Raw genomic sequence first — 13,075 nt, 5'->3', positions numbered from 1 at the left:
CCTCCCTCCTCTTCGGTTTCTTCTTCGGGCTCGTCAAGCCGGGATTGCTCCATGGTGCGGTGTGGGTGCGCGCAAGGCCTGCCGGAGGTGGCAGGGGACTTTGGGAAGGGGGCAGGGTGCCCCTCCTGTGGCATTTGGTGGCTGCTTTGGGTGGCTGCCGGAGTTCCCTTGGCCCAGATCTAGCCGCCGAGGACACCAACCCTGCCAAGGTGTCGGCTTTGGGGTGGAAGGGTGGTCTTCTGCTCCGTTCCGGTCGGCCGCATCCGTTAGGTGTATCCTGGATGGGGGTGGGTCTCGGATGTAGTGGCGGCGGCCCGGTTGGTGGTAGTCGTGGTTCCCATGGGCGGAGCATGCGACTCGGGCATTGTCCGGTCACCATGGCCGTGTGGGTGGCATGTTGACCGGGGTGTGTTGTTCGGTGGTGGCGTTACGATGGCCCATAACCCAATTCGATTACGATGAGTATTGGCCTTGGTGAAAACCCGCTCTGTCTTATAAGGCCGGCGGCGGAGGCGTTCTGGCGTCGTCCCCTTCTTGAAGGCGCAGTCGCCGCATCTCATCTGTTGTCGGTGCTCCAGGGGAAACCCTAATCCTTGGATTGGGCGGTGGCGACACTACGGTGTCGTTCCCTTGCTGAAGGCGCCACCTTGGAGCCCATTGAGCGTCACACACGGCTTCTCCTCTTCGCGGTGGCTCTCCCACGGTTGAGGATCCTGACGACTCCGTAGTAGTGCTTAGTGTTCCATCTGGTGTTTACTAGGTGTTTGTTGGGGTGGTGTTTCCGTTTTCAGCGTCCTTGTATCCAGCCTTGGGTGTGTGTGCGTGTGTGTGTTTGTATCGGCCGGTTTCAACTTGTTTGGTGATGGTGCTTTATATATAAAGCGGGGGAAACCCTTTTTCGGAAATTATTGGGCTTCTTTCTGAGTAATGGAGCCAGGGAGCTACTCCGTGTTGATCTAAAAAAACTGTCTTTCCTCATTACTCAAATACCTGTCGTCGTCGAGCATGGATTAAGGAAGAACCCTAAGATGACGTGCCGGCTGTCCGACTTGGCCGAGGCAGAAAAGTAACAGAGTGGTAATGGTGGCGAAGTGAAGGGGTTTGGCTGGAGGGTGTCAAGTTGTTCTCGTCGTGGCCAAGATGCCACTAATTTACATGACTACTTTTCCACTAATTCGTTGCCGTCAAGGTGGACTTCCCAATGTGGGAATTGTCGACCCAGCATGCCAATCTTCTTATGTGCTCCCTTATGAGCTCTACTCTTTCATAAATAACAAGGAAGCTTCCCTGCAAAGGGTACAAGCATTACCAGAGATTGAACACCTATTTTGCAGAGCACTATCACAAGAAGCATTTCACCAATTTAGCATCTCCCGTCCCCCGCGTCGCCCTCCCTGGCGGCGACGGGGGAACCCAGATCCCCACGCCTTACACCCTTCCCATCTCCCTCCCCACCTCGCCCACAGGGAGGAACGGCCGGCGAAGCCGGCGCCGGCTCCCGGGATGGTGGCGGCGGGGCGACTTGGCTGGATCCAGCGCTCCCACCAATCTGATCGCTCCCTTTCGGTGGTGAGGGTCCGGATCTGAGGCGGCGACCTCGCTGGTGCGGACGGCGCTCCTCCGGCAGCGGGGAGTGCTTGTCGGTGAGGCAGGCCGGTTCCCCTCGGCTGCGCGGGCAGCGAGGTTCCGGTGGGCGCAGGTCATGACGCGGGGAGGCCCCGGGCTCCCCTCGTCAGATCAAAGGCGATCCTGGTCCGCTCGTGATGCATGACCTCCGGTCGGCCTGGATCTCCGGCGTACACGCGCCTGCTGATGTTGTGGCTGGTTCGGAGGTGGCGGCAGGGTGCTTGGCCGGGGGAAACCCTTGACCGCTGGCGGCGGTCACGGCGTCGATGGCGTCCCGGACGCCATTCCCTCCTTGGTGGTGGCGCCGAGGCTAAACCTCCCCTGCCTCCCGCCTTCCCCTGCGCCCGGGTGAAAACCCTAGCCCCGGTGGCCAAGCGGCGGCGGGGATGCTGGGTGTGCATGGCGAGCTTGTCTGGTTCCTGGTGGCGGCCCGCCTGATCTACTGCGTCGCAGCTCCGGGCAGTGTCTCGGGGCTGCGGTGCTTCTCTTCCGGCCGTGTCTCCGATGGGGACCTCGCCCTTCCTCACCTTGAACATGCCGTGGTGGAGCGGTACTTCATCTCACTCATTGATGGCGGCGAAGATCGACGGCATGGCGCGGTGGAGGCTCGCCGCCCGATGCGTGGAGATGGACTCGCGCAGGAGGAGGTTGCTATCTAGCGTCATGGTGACGTCGATGGCAGTGTGGCCAGACAAGGTAGAAGCCTCAATATGATCTGAAGACGGACCTGTGGAAGATGGCGGCGACGACACACGAGTGCGTCTGACCGGATTGTGGCCCAGACCCGGTATGTGGCTAGGCTGGGGCTTCCGAATATGTTTCGGCTCCGGCTTTTTGATGTTAGGCTTAGGTGAGTGGTTTGGGTAGTGGCCCAGCTAGCACCCCTTCATCATTTTGGATAGGAGTAGTGCATGTGTTGCCAAGATGGTGGATTCAGGCTCATTGTTGTAATACTTTGTAAGGTCCTCGAGAATAATCAATAAAGTGGCCGTATGCATCTTCCAGATGCAGAGGCCGGGGGTCATCCTCCTTTTCTAAAAAAAACAATTTAGCATCTTCCAAACTAGCCTTGTTGAGAGACCTCTGCCAAATGTGGAAGATCAATGGATATACCCTTGAGCAGCCAAACACTACTCCAAGAACATGTACAAAGTTTTGATTGGTGTCAGTTCTCCTCACAACATCTTCAAGCAGCTCTGGGGTACCTCCTGTAGACTCGGACACAAGATATTCTTCTTGCTACTACTGCATGATCGTACCAATACCAGGAATCTTCTGAACCGCAAGAACATGTACGTGGAGAACTATAATTGTGCCCTATGTTCAGAAAACACTGAGGAAACTGCAATGCATCTACTCTGGGACTGCCCATTTGTTCCACACTGTTGGGGACTTCTCTTCCATATAAGTACATGGGTACTTCCCACACTGTTGGGGACTCCTCTTCCATATAATGCTTGCCCTCACATGTACACCCTCGCTTGAACGCACAAAGCGCTTTCATCAAAACCAAGAGCATACCTGATAATTTCATGTTTGTTTACAACTATGTGCGTTGGATGCACCGTAAAAAAACCTCTATCCTCCTCAAGATCAACATAAAGAAGGCCTTCCACTTGGTGCGATGGGACTATATCTTAGACCTCCTACAACAGTGTGGGTTCCCCTCCTGCTTCCATAACTGGACTGTTGTGCTCCTTTCAACTTCATCATCGTGTATCCTCCTCAATGGCGTCCCTGGCGACCCAATTCGGCACGGCTGCGGGCTTAGGCAAGGACACCCGCTCTCTCGGCTTCTCGTCGTCATCACGATCGACCCCCTCGCACGTCTCTTACAGCTGGCCGCCGAGCATGGGGAGTTGTACCCCTTGGGGGCGAGGGGAGCACTTCCACTCATGCCTCTACGCGGTCGCCGCTGCCATTTTCATGGCCCCTATCAAGGAGGACATCCGCGCTCTTGATGCCATCCTAAATAAACTTGGGGAGGTCACTGGGCTAAGGACAATGTTCCAGAAGTCCCTTTTTGGTTACTGGGGAATCGACCTTGACGATATCTTGCAAAAACCTCCTGGCAACCAAATCCAGTCTTTGTCGGTTAAGCACCTCAAGAGGCTGCACTTTCAGCACTTGGAAGATAAGGTGGCGGCTAAACTCCTCCCGTGACAATGGAGATACTTCACCACCATTGCTCACGCTAATTTGGTTAAAGTGGTGCTCACCGCCGTGGTGATCTATTATATCACCCCGCTTGACATTCCGGTTGAGGTGTTGCAATTCATTGATAAACTCATAAGAGCCTTTCTTTGGGTGGGTACGGACAAGGTTTCCGGTGGAAAATGCAAAATAAAATGAGAGGTGGTGTGCCGTCCTACTGCCCTTGGGGGGCTTGGGATTCTTCACTTGGGCAAGTTCGCGTGTGCCTTGCGCCTTCGGTAGCTTTGGCTCGATTGGGTTGCACCGAAGAGAACTTGGGTGGATTCCGGCAACCAATGTGATGACTCAAACATGGATCTTTTCCAGGCGCTCACTACTATCACAGTTGGCAACAGGGCCAAGGCGAACTTCTGGAACTCACCTTGGGTTAATGGGATGCGGCCAAGGCAAATTGCCCCCTCCATTTTCGACATCTCCAAGAGGGAAAAAAGCAGGGTCAAAGGGGCTCTTCCTGGCGATGCTTGGGTCCAGCGTATTGACTTGTTTGGCGGGCTTACTATGCAACACATGCAGGAATTCTTCCAGCTTATGTCCTATACCTCCCGCGTACAACTCGTCAATGATAGTTTGGACTCCATTGTTTGAAGTTGACGTCGTCTGGATGCTATTCCGTGACATCGGCTTACAAGGCTCAATTATTGGGGCAAACTACTACAAGCTTGAAGACCACGGTGTGGAAGGTGTGGCCTCCCCCTAAGTGCAGATTCTTCGTGTGGATAATCATTCTAAACCGGGTGTGGATGGTGGACCAGCTGGCCAGCAGATAATGCTCAATTGTGGACTATGCCCTCTTTGTAGCACCACCATGGAGTCGGATGCCACTTTGATGTTCCAATGCCACTTCTCCCTACGAGTTTGGGCCTCCATCCGTGATTGGCTTGGGCACCATTGCTTCGATGCTAACTCTTGGGCGGGCATCAACAATGTTTCGCTTGGTGGGACCACTTCATGTAAGGAAATCATGACAACCGCAAGGGTATGGATTCAATCGCAATGCTAGTCATATGGAAAAATTGGAACGAGCGCAATGCAAGGGTCTTCAACAACAAATTCGCAACTATGGGATACATCTTCTATAGGATCCATCAGGAGGCTTGTATTTGGGTTAAGGCGGGTGCTACACATTTGAGTAATTTGATGCCACGAGAGTAGGCTTATGTCTCCGGTGGGGTGGCCTTCGGGCATGTACAAAACTCAAACTCTCTCTTAATTAATGAATGTAGCAAAGCTTTTGCCCTTTTCAAAAAATGATCATGAATATATATTTTCCTTGTACATTATACACGTTTGGCAAAAAAATTCAAATGTTCACAATATGATCATCAAGGTAGTGTTCATTTTACAGAATTTTTCAATTGTTTTTGGACATAAAGTTGCACGATTCTAAAAGTTAAGGGTTCTAACTTAGTTTAAAATTCAGGGTTGTTGCTTGGACATTCGTGTCAATTCAGGGTTGAAATACGGACTTCCCTTATTCCACAAAATTGGAGCTTTAATTTCATCCTTGTCAGATTGCAAGATAATGTTGTATTAGCCAACAAAGATAATTTTATCAAAACCAAGGTTCACTCTTGGTTCTCCAAGGCCCAGTGAGAAGTTTTCCCTTATCGACCTATTTGAGATAAATGTGGGGAAGCCGCGAAGCAATATGTTTCCTTGTCACTCTAAGAGAAGCAACCCAGCGACTTGAGAACACGGAATGTATTTACTTCACTTACGTTTTATATTCCAAAGATGATTGTTGACCCATGTGAAAATTCATGGTTATGCAGTTTGAAATGACTATGTTTATTCTTACAACTATGTAAAGTCTGTGAGTTCCGCTCATAGAAATCAAGGAGATCTGCAGGCCTATGTTCCCTTTCACTAAAGAGTGGCAAGTTTGTAACAATGGTATTGTTTGCAGCGACTCAAAAGTCCTATTGAGGATTGCAAACGTCCTTGTTGTACAACTACAAGACGTGGACAGTTTACACAAGAAAACAAATGCGTGACTCCAGCATTTGTGCGCTATATATGTGATCTAGCATACATTCTTGTCACTTGGGTGGCAAAACCGAGCTGTGTGTGTGCGGACAGATATATTAGTTTTCTACTACTTTTCCTTATTAACTTGTCTCCCCGTGGTTACTGGTGGCGATGATATGGTTAGGATGCTACTCAACATACTACAGCTCAACGATTTGAAAAAATTGTAACCATATTGATGAGATGACTACGTATTGTTCATGACAAACCAACTGTAGTGGTATAGTAGTACAACAACACGGATTGACAAAGTACTAATTGAATTTCAATCAGCTTCGGTTTTGGCTACATGTAATTCAGCTAGTACATGGCTCGTGCGCTCCTAACTAGATTTATCAGGTTGTGGCTGGTACAAACTTTTTTGGTTATATGTGAGAAATATATATGCTAGGTTGCTCACTCCACATATCTCCACGTCAGAATATCCACGTTTTAGACTAGTATAAATCTCAAAAATTTAATACTGATTCCCTGGAAAAAAATTAATACTGACTGAAGATAGATACTTTTATAATTAGTACAATTGCAAAAAAGTACTTGTATAATTAGTACAATATCAAAGAGATCAACCATTAATTGCATTCATTGTGATTATATATTAGAGATCTGGGTCGATCCTCCCTGCATCAACGATGATTCTTCGGAGTAGGCAGGTAACTTCTGATCTCTCTCTCTCTATATATATATGTGTAAGCCAAGGAGTTCATATTTTACCCGCACAAGGCAGGCAAATCAGCTCAGTACGGAATTCTTCTTTGTTGTTGTCGCACAAGCCATGAAGAGAGCTTTCGTTTCTTCTTCCATGGCATCAGCCATGGCAATCCTAGTTATCTTATTCATATGCTACTCCCTGCCATGCTCAGCCGCCGACCAAGGTGAGTATGTACTCTATTAATCTGTGATGTAGTGTAGTAGCACTGTGGGAGTAATGTATACTATGGCCAGATTTATGCATGTTTTGTGTATACTCTATTAATCTATGATGTTCCATGCAGCTCATGCGGAAGGAAACCATCGTGGAGGGAGTCCTCCGGCGCCGCGCGCAGCGCCGGGCACACATAATCGAGGCCGTGGACACTCCAGCACCGCACCGCCAGTGCCGCACCGCAAGAACTTACAGCTACAACAGGCTGTTTTCAAGTGGCACCGATGCCATAAATTATCTTGCACAAGTCTTGCAAACTTCGTCACTTTTAATTTTTGCCAGTGCTCTGTGGTGCCAGTGCCACTGATATGTTCCTAGAGTCCAGAAATAAGTATGGTAGTTATGGCTGTACCCTTTTCTACAATTATGAACTTTCATTAAAAATTATATTTATATGATAATCCTATGGAACCGCCTAGCACCAATATAGTCATCTAAAAGATGCTTTATGGTGCAGTCCACAAGAGTGTTCTTTCTATGCTCATGTGCACCAACACCTGTTTATATTTTGGCTGTTTCCAGTATACCAGAAAACTATGAAAATAATTCTGAACACCATAATAAATCTATATCGACCTGCAAAATTTCATGTTCATATGTTTTGTCGTTTGTGACAAACAAATAAAATGGAAGATTCTGTGAATGCTTAACTTGAATATATATTAGCTAACAAATATGGCTCAACACAAATATGGATAGTTAGATAGTGGGGTGTAGGTCCATCTGGGTTCAACCACACCCTTTCTTATATATCAGGATTGCTTGGCCGGATGGTATCCCTCACCTAACGATTAACTGCAATATCACATGATGTCTAAATAACACTGACATCATTCGTAAGCAATTATTGAATTACCAGTGCAAGGGAGGGTATACACGTGGAGTAACATGCAAACTGACCCATTGCTCGAACAGATAGACTGGTTCTTCACATCTCTGCATTGGACTAATGTGTACCCCAAGACACTAGTTAAACCCCTTGGAAAGCCAGTATCGGATCACATTCCTTGTGTTGTTTCCATGGAGACCAAAATACCCCGATCCAAGCTCTTTCGATTTGAATCTTATTGGATCCTTCATCCAGGGTTTATGGACACTGTTAGAGAGGTATGGAATCGCCCAATTGGGGTGCAAACGCTGCCACGGTCCTATGCAGCAAATTCAAAGCTCTCAGGCATGCTTTGAAAATTTGGGGTAAGAGTATTTCTCGTCTTTCGGTGGCTATCACGAACTGCAACGATGTGTTAGCGGATTTGGATGAACTTGAAAATAAAAGAAACTTGTCAACCCCCGAAATGAACTTTAGATCCATCCTGAAGGATCACCTGCTGACTTTGCTAAAATACCAAAAACCTGCTAAAGAAGTGGCCACAGAGCGGTATCGCAAAAACAATATCTCTTCCTTTAAGATTGATGATGGCACACTGATTGACGATCACCCTGCTAAAGAAGCCCTTTTATTTCAAACCTACAAAACCCGTCTTGGGACGGTTTCCCCCTCAGACATGAAATTCGATCTTCCATCCATCATTCCTCGTGCAAACAATCTTGATCAGCTCACCTCTCCTTTCACTCATGAGGAAATTGACAATGTTGTTAAGGAGATGCCGCCTGACCGTGCACCTGGACCGGATGGTTTCAGTGGAGCTTTTCTGAAAGCATGTTGGTCAATCATTCGACATGACTTCTATGCCCTTTGTGACCAATTCAATGCTGGTACGCTGGGCATGACAAGTATTGACGATGGTCTTATCACTCTCATACCAAAGATCAACTCCCCCGAGACAGTTAATGATTACAGGCCTATAACATTGCTAAACTGCTGTCTCAAGTTACTTACCAAACTACTGGCTGACAGACTCCAACATGTCATCCTCTCGCTTGTTCACCGTAACCAATACGGATTTATAAAGGGGCGCACTATTCAAGACTGTCTTGCATGGGCATATCAATACCTATACCAATGCCAAAGCTCGGGCCGACCAATCATTCTACTTAAGCTTGATTTTGCCAAGGCTTTCGACACGATTGCACATGAACCAATGATTCGCACTGTGTAGCAAATGGGATTTAAAGATAAGTGGATATCTCGGATCAAGTGCCTCTTCTCCTCGGGCCGCTCGTCCGTTCTTCTCAATGGGGTCCGATCCCCGGCGGGCAATTCCCTTGCTGTTGTGGGGTGAGGCAAGGTGACCCCTTGTCCCCCCTAATCTTTGTCCTTGCTGCTGAACTTTTACAAGCCGCAGTTAATGATGCTTTCCGCCGTGGAGATCTTTTTTTGCCCTTCCCTTGCCATGGTCAGCATGACTTCCCGGTGATTCAGTACGCGGATGACACCCTTCTTGTCCTTCCGGCCTTCCCGCATCAAGTGCTCCGTGTCAAGGAAATTCTTTCTGACTACGCGTCCTCAATTGGCCTCAAGGTTAATTTCCATAAGTCAACACTCATTGCAATCAACCTTGATGCAACCAGCACGTCTGGACTTTCCAACATCTTTCAGTGCAATGTAGGCACCATGCCTTTCACCTACCTTGGCCTCCCGCTTGGCACTACCAAACCCACCATTCAGGAGCTGATGCCCTTAGTTTGCAGAATGGAGCGTCGCCTCACTGCCACGATCGCCATGATGTCTTATGGGGGGTGCCTATCCTGGCTCAACGTGTCTGTCACCTCCCTTCTGGTATTTTCCATGTGCACACTCAAGTTCCCTCCTAAACTGATTGAAATTTTTGACAAGATTAGAAGGAGATGTTTATGGACAAAGAAAACTGAGCAAGGTGACAATTGTAATTCTTTGGCTGCTTGGGATATGGTCTGCAAACCCAAGAGCAAAGGTGGACTAGGAGTGATTGATATTAAAATCCACAATGAAGCTCTCTTGTTGAAGTTTATGCACAAGTTCTATAACATACTTGACATTCCATGGGTTAACATGCTTTGGGAAAATCAATACGTCAACCAAGTGCCGCATGATGTGGATTCGGTCGGGTCCTTTTGGTGGAAAGATATCCTCAAGTTGTCGCCCATCTGCCGAGGAATTTCACGTGTACAAGTGGTGGATGGCTCGACCACGCTGTTCTGGAAAGATTTGTCGTCCAACGACGTGCTACAGGCATCGCATCCCCGCGCCTTCTCCTTTGCTATGCATGAAGACATGACGGTTGCTGACTTCTGGGCCACCACGGATCTGTATGAAACCTTTCACCTACCGCTGTCTCCTTTGGCTCATAGTGAGGTGCAAGATATTCAGCGGGCCTTGTTCGAAATAAATCCATCACCAGCTACGATCGACGTCTGGCGTTACGTTTGGGGCAATGCCGATTATAGACCAAAAGATTACTACAACAATTACTTTAACACTGCAACAGCTCACCCCTCATTCAGGAAGCTTTGGATTTCTAACTGTACAATGAAGATAAAAGTGTTCGGATGGCTGCTGCTGCAAGATAGGCTCAATACACGTGATATGCTTCGGAGAAGACACTATAACATTGGTGATGATTTCACATGTCTTCTCTGTGGGCACAATGTTGATGAGACCCTTGAGCATATGATTTTCACCTGCCCATTCAGTAGGAGGTGCTGGGACAAGCTGCACATTGACTGGTGTGATTTTCAAGATAGGTTCACCGCACTACACAACGCACAAACGGATTGGCCCAATCACTTCTTTCTTGAAGTATTCTACACCGCTGCCTGGAGCTTGTGGAAGGAAAGAAATAACAAGCACTTCAGAGGTATTGCCCCCAACATTGCATCCTGGTTTGCTCGCTTCAAGGAGGATTTGAGACTTCTGCAACTTAGAGTCAAGGTGGCCCGTAGAGCTTCCCTACTCTCTTACTGTGACACACTTAGTTGAGTCCTTTCTCTGTGTTCCATAAGTTTGTAACATACACTTAGCCTAGTGTTTTTCAGTATGGAGTAGCTGCCCACCCCTGGTGGTAACACCAGGAGTGAAGATGATGTATGTGTATGTCTATGTAAACACTCCATTTATATAGATATATGAAAATACAATGGGAGTTCTCTCCCACTGTCAATTCCTCAAAAAATAACACTATGCCGCCAGTGATGACGACACTCGAACATAACAGTAGTAAAATTGCAGGAGGAATGTCATGGCATGTTCAATCCTACAAAAAAAACTCATTTTGGATGGTGCACAAGAGAAAAAAGAGAATTTCAGAGATTGGATGTTACTTGATTAGTAAGAGAGAATAGTTAGTGGAAGACATAAGATGCATTGAAACATTCAAAGGATTTTTTTCCTATTAGGTTCGGCCTCATGTTTGGTTTCCTCCAAAACTTGTAGAAAAGCTTCCTAATCTGTGGAATCATTTGTTGTGATTGTATGATTCAAATTGTAGGTATATGAATATTTTCTTAGGCACTGCCTAGAAACCGAAGGGCAAAAGAGATAGGAAAATGCAATAATTTGATGCAATCTTATGATTTAAAGGGGGTGAAATGATGCTAGATTGTGCAAAAGAACTTAAGATTCTATCAAAGAGAATGCAGTGGATAAAAATATATTCCCATAGAATCTTGTGCAAATGAATCGTAAAGATAAATTACTATGGTTTATACTCCTTAAAAGAAAAAATGCTAGAGAGCTGCCCCACTAGTAGAAAAGAGGGCTTTGGTCCACCCCGGGTTAGCCCATTAGTCCCGGTTCAGTCTAGAACCGGGACTAATGGGGGCATTAGTCCCGGTTCGTGCGTCCAGGGGCCACGTGGGCCATTTGTTCCGGTTCGTCTGGACCTTTTAGTCCCGGTTGGTGCCACGAACCGGGACTAAAGGGTGCGATGCCCATTAGTCCCGGTTCGTGGCACCAACCGGGACTAAAGGGTTAGACCTTTAGTCCCGGTTCGTGCCACGAACCGGTACTAATGGGGTTTGAGGCATTAGTACCGGTTCATGGCACGAACCGGTACTAAAGTTCCCATTTTCAAACTCCACCCCCCCCCCTAGTGGATCGCCTTTTCAGTTTTTAAAAAAATAAAAGAAAATGATGAAAATGTCAAAAAAATAAAATAAAATAAGTTTCCCATGTGATATATGGTCTAGTTGTTGGGAAAATTTACAAATATGAATTTCGACTTTATTTGCAAAATCTCTCTAGAATTTAGTAAAATGGGCATAACTTTTGCATACGAACTCGGATGAAAAAGTTTTTTATATGAAAAATCATCTACTCGAAAAGTTACATCCAAATTTAACGGGGGGAACCCCTTTAAACATTTTCAAAATCCTCAAAAACCTAACAGAAAAAAAGTTACGGGGCTTTTAAGATCTAGAGTGGAAAAAATCGAAAAAATTTCAAACTGTGGTCAAAAAATGGTCAAACTAATTATTCTACAATATTAGTGTTACTAAATAATTATTTCAGTTATTTTGAATTTTGGTCAAATCTGGTCAAACTGTGGTCAAACAATGGTCAAACTGTGGTCAAACAATGGTCAAACTAATTATTCAAGAAATATTAGTGTTACTAAATAATTATTGTTTTTTAAAACAATAGTTCCAAACTCAAACAGTGAAATGTGTTACTTCATGGTCAAGCAAAATTCCTGAAGGTTAATAGGATTGACATCTTACTATTGTCAGGAAAACAACAAGTGCAGACTTGGAAACGAGGGAGAATAGAACCCGGAAGTTAAGCATACTCAGGCTGGGGGAGTGGGAGGATGGGTGACCGTTCGGGAAGTTAGATGATTTGGAATGATGAGGAGTGATTAGAGATTAGAGGATAAATTGAGCAGTGATGAGGGGTGGTGATTAGAGATTAGAGGTTAAAAAAATTTAGAAATTTGAAAATAAAAAATTTCAAAAAAATTTCAAAAAATAATAATCGTAAAATTTCCTTTAGTCCCGGTTGGTGTTACCAACCGGGACTAAATGTCCCGGTTGGTGTTACCAACCGGGACTAAAGGTGGAGCTCCACGTGGCCGCGGCCTTTAGTCGCGGTTCATTTAAGAACCGGGACTAAAGGGGAGAGGCATTAGTAACGACCCTTTAGTCCCGGTTCAAAAACCGGGACTAAAGGGCCTTACCAACCGGGACAAAAGCCCCTTTATCTACTAGTGCCCCATGGAAAACCTAGAGCTACCCTCATGTCGCTGGAGAGGAAGACATACAACAATCAAACTAAATAATCTTAGTATCCATGTATGTTTTCATAGGTCCAACACCACGAAAAAACAAGAAATGATGTATATCATGGTGAATTCACTGCAAAAAAAAGTTTGTTAAAAGATAGGTCCTTTCTAGAAGATCCATTTA

At 46.5% G+C, this 13,075-nt stretch overlaps 1 long non-coding RNA gene across 1 annotated transcript; it reads left to right on the top strand.

Moving 5' to 3' along the window:
* Nucleotides 1–6,614: 6,614 nt before the first annotated feature.
* On the top strand, nt 6,615–7,188 carry LOC119280440. Its single transcript, XR_005138083.1, has 2 exons — nt 6,615–6,743; nt 6,864–7,188. It is a non-coding gene; the product is annotated as an uncharacterized LOC119280440 (long non-coding RNA).
* Nucleotides 7,189–13,075: the final 5,887 nt, after the last annotated feature.

The sequence above is a fragment of the Triticum dicoccoides genome, chromosome 3B (assembly GCF_002162155.2).
Source record: "Triticum dicoccoides isolate Atlit2015 ecotype Zavitan chromosome 3B, WEW_v2.0, whole genome shotgun sequence".
In the NCBI taxonomy this organism is placed as follows: domain Eukaryota; kingdom Viridiplantae; phylum Streptophyta; class Magnoliopsida; order Poales; family Poaceae; genus Triticum; species Triticum dicoccoides.
This window is presented reverse-complemented; position numbering and strand designations above follow the sequence as displayed.